At 45.3% G+C, this 3,888-nt stretch overlaps 1 pseudogene; it reads right to left on the bottom strand.

The window, feature by feature from the left end:
* Positions 1-1,486: 1,486 nt before the first annotated feature.
* Positions 1,487-2,906, bottom strand: LOC100720021 (WW domain-binding protein 11-like; annotated as a pseudogene).
* Between the last annotated feature and the right edge of the window lie 982 nt (positions 2,907-3,888).

Raw genomic sequence — 3,888 nt, 5'->3', positions numbered from 1 at the left:
GCTCTGGCTGACCTCATATCCATTTCGTAGCCCAGGCTGACCTCGAACTCACAGCAATCCTCTTGCCTCACCCTCCCGAATACCCAAAGTATTTTACTAGTTCAGAAGCCACAAAAATTGCTCACAACCTTTTTTTTTAATAAAAAAGATAACTTCCCAGTTAAATTTAAGAATAAGCAGCGCACAGTAGAATATACACATTGAGATTTGAAACCAAGCAGAAGCTAGATAAGATCTAGGGCTGTATGTTGGTTCCATGCCATGGCAGACTATTACTGTGGTCCTTAGTTCATCTTAGGAAAATCTAAAGTGAATTTCAAAATGATTTTAAGAAGAAACTGATGTGTAACAAAGTAAATCCCTGATAAGGAGGCAGTAACAAGTCTATCTAGATAGACTGAAAAATTGTATCTAACTTATATTTCATACAAGTGATCAAATCAAAGCAAAACATTTTTGAAACCATGACATACATTATGATCATGAATGTTTACCCACAATCAGAACTGGTGATTCCCCTTGCAGATGCAGATGCAATGGACATCTTTTATTTTTTTTGACTTTTTGAGACTCTATGCAGTTCAGGCTGGCCTTGAGCTCACTTTGTTTCCCAGGCTGGTCTGGAACTCACAGTGATCCTCCTGCCTCAGCCTCCCAAGTATGGGGATTACAGGTAGCCATGTCTGGCTACAGTTGACATTTTAAACTTATTGATTTCACCATTTAAAAATTTTTAAACTAGAAATGTATTAGGAAATATATTTATGCTAAACTATCCTATATAACATGAAGCATAAATCTCTTGCGGACAGAAAGTTCAAGGAAATAAATATATTAAAAATTGCAGAAAACCAGAGACTAATTATTTATGCTGAGGCTATAATATTAATTTGATGCTGACATAGTTACACTCCATCCTTGCATCAAAAGCATCGTAGATTCACCTGCTGCCTTATGTTAATTACACTACAAAAACCATAGCAGGCTTTTGGTCACAGCCAGGCTAAACCCCAGGACCTGCCTTCAAGCTGAAATGAGAGAGCACCCACAGAGGAAGAAGCAGCTCTTTCACCTCCGCGTTAGAATCAGTGTCCTGCTCTGTGAACAGCTGCTGTGATCTGAACCCTGCTTTGGCATCAGCAGGTCCCAGCAACCCTTCCATCTTGTTTGTGAACACGTCACAAATGTCACCCTTACTTTGTCCTGAGGCAGGAGCAGAAGGACCAAATTTGGGAATCACCCTCTGGCTTTCTTTGGGGAGCAGCCATGGCCCCTTGATTCTCCGTGTACTTGGTGCAGTGGGCACTGATGGAGTGGTCTCTGCCTTGGGATTAGTGATCTGTGGCTTTGCACCCATGCTTGGCATCTGCCTTGGGTCACTGAATCAGCTGAATGGGGTATTCAACACCCTCGGGTGAGCCCAGGAAGCTGGTGGGAAAAGCTCAGAAGGGGCAGGTTCAAGTAGGGAGCATGGAAGGTGGGTACATCATGCCGGGTCAGGGCAGAGGGATACCCAGAGGTGCAGAAGGAGGCGACCTTGGTGGGGGTCCCTGAGGAAGAGGGCCGAGAGACAGCCCTGGAGGTAGACCAGAAGGAGGGCCACAGATGGAGCTGGTGTTGCTCCCAGAGGTCCTGGCAGAGGCTCTCCGAGTCCTGGCACTCCAGGTGGTCTTGGGGATGGAGGAGCCCCTGGAGGTGGCCCAGGAGGCCATGGAGGTGGGGCAGGTGGTGAGAGGAGGTGGCCTGGCATGCGAGGTGCCTGAATCTGAGAAGGACCAGACTGTGGGACCGCTGCTGCTGTGAAAAAGCAGTAGACACCGTCAGAATGAGAAAACCCTTGATGCTTCTCTGCTCCAAAGTCATCAGGACCATCACCATCACCGCGCTGTGAAAATTCCTCTGCTTCCTGGCTCTGCTCAGGAATTTCCTGGCCCGCCATTTGAAGCACCAGAGCTTGGAGAGGAGTGAGTTCCTCCAAGCTCTTCATTTTCTTTCTTGATTTTCCAGGTAGCTCTGGAAATCATATACCCAGACCTGACTTCCTGTCTTCAGTGTTCTCTTGCTCATTACTATCATGGTGCACAAGCCCATCCCCTTGGCTTCCTCTATCTGTCATTGTCATCAGTACTGTCACTGTGCTTGTCTTGCTCCATGTCCTCAGAAGAGCCTTCATCTTCTCTGGTGCTGGAAGCGTCATGGTCATGCGCGAGGTTGTGTGAGGTCAGGGCTATACCATATGACTTCATCTCACCTAGGATGAGAGAGACGGAGAACAAAGCCACTTCATGGCTTTACATCTGCAAGACCTGGGGAGGTGGACCTGAGGACTGGGAGGTTTCCTGCCAGGGGACAAGCATGCAATGCCATGGCTGGGAAGAGGAAGGACAGACTGCTGGAGCTGGGGGTGCATAGGCTGAGGTTTTCTAAGGATGGAGCGTAGCTGGGCACCAGGAAGTGGGGTGGCTGGGGTTAAGACACTGGAAGGAGCGTGCAAGGTATCTGGCAAAGGAGCCCTCTGGACTTCCATATGCTGAGCATTCTCCACAGCATCAAAACACTGGCTAAGTTGAGCCTTTTCTGTCCATGTGCTGCTCCCAGCTTTCTCAGTTCTCTGTAAATATCCGGATTCTCTTTTCCATAGTTGTAGTATATGTTCAAAGATTTCACGAGGATTTTATGTTCATCTCATTTCACTGTGGTTGCCACCCTGAGTTAAACTCCATTTCATCCGGTGTCTCCACATCCTGGGAATCTTTTTAGGATCTTTCACCTTTAAAACTGATGCTTGAACCACCAGGCGCGGGTTTTTGTTTTGTTTCAGTTCTCTCTTCTGGCTTCCTTTCGGTTTGGTCTGTAGGGTTGATAAGTTTCCCACTCTTAGTGGATGTTGCTGCTCTCTGCCCCATATTGACAAAGTGATATGGTTTACTCATTCACTAAATTAAAAAAAAATTACTTTGCTGGGCTCCTAGGACTGGCAGAGGCAGGGAGGGGACGATTGCCTGCCCCCTTTGTGTCCTAGGGACCCTTACCTCTGTGTCTCAGTCAGGTCCTCGGTCTCCACCTTGTGGAAGCCTCCTCCTCCCAGCTTTTTGTCCAGTTATCGCAGGCTTAAGAATTTACCCTGAGAAAATCACAAAATCATAAAGTATGGAAAATTGATATGCGTGGAGATGTTTTTCACCTTCTTAACAGGTAAAATGCTATTTGTGGGTTTCCTTTGCATTTCTGTGTCCCTGTGCCTAATGATATGTCTTCACGTGCTTACGGATCAATTTTATACAGCAAGGATTGTCACTCTGCTGTTCTCACCACTCTGCAGTGCCCCATGACATATTCCCCAGGGGTTGAAGAATTGCAGGTTTCCCCTTCTCAGAAACTCCCAGAGCTCTTTCTAGGCAATGATTAGAAGTAGCCCAGGATTTAGTTAAAAAAGATCCAGTGTTGATGCTGGAAACTGCAAATTGAAACGCACATGGTCTGGATGCAGGAAAGCCACTTCCTGAGCTTCTGGTTTCAGTCTTTTTCAGTAGACGCTGCAGTTGTTTTTGCCCTCTAAGTTTTATTCTTTTCATCCAGGCTGGACTCTTGAATTTCATATAATTAATTTCAGAATGTGAGACACCAAAACTCCAATGACTGTTCCTTATTTTCCCTGGGAACTTAACACTTTGAACTCAACCTCAACTTTCCATGCTTTTTAGTTCATTTAATTTTGGCACAATTTGCCGCTCAGTTCATGAAGCTTTTAAACTCTCCACTAGATACCGTAAAATAATGTTTTGGCAAATTAAAAATAGATGAAAGTAAGCTACAAAACACCTTCTTAAAGTGACTATATATTTTAAAAAATCAATTGGCCATATATTTAAAAAAATCAATCTATTA

This window comes from Cavia porcellus, unplaced genomic scaffold (genome assembly GCF_034190915.1).
Source record: "Cavia porcellus strain 051 isolate PalLab524CR breed Dunkin Hartley unplaced genomic scaffold, mCavPor4.1 scaffold_1, whole genome shotgun sequence".
Taxonomy (NCBI): domain Eukaryota; kingdom Metazoa; phylum Chordata; class Mammalia; order Rodentia; family Caviidae; genus Cavia; species Cavia porcellus.
Note: the sequence above shows the minus strand (reverse complement) of the source record. Positions and strands in the feature narration are given on the sequence as shown.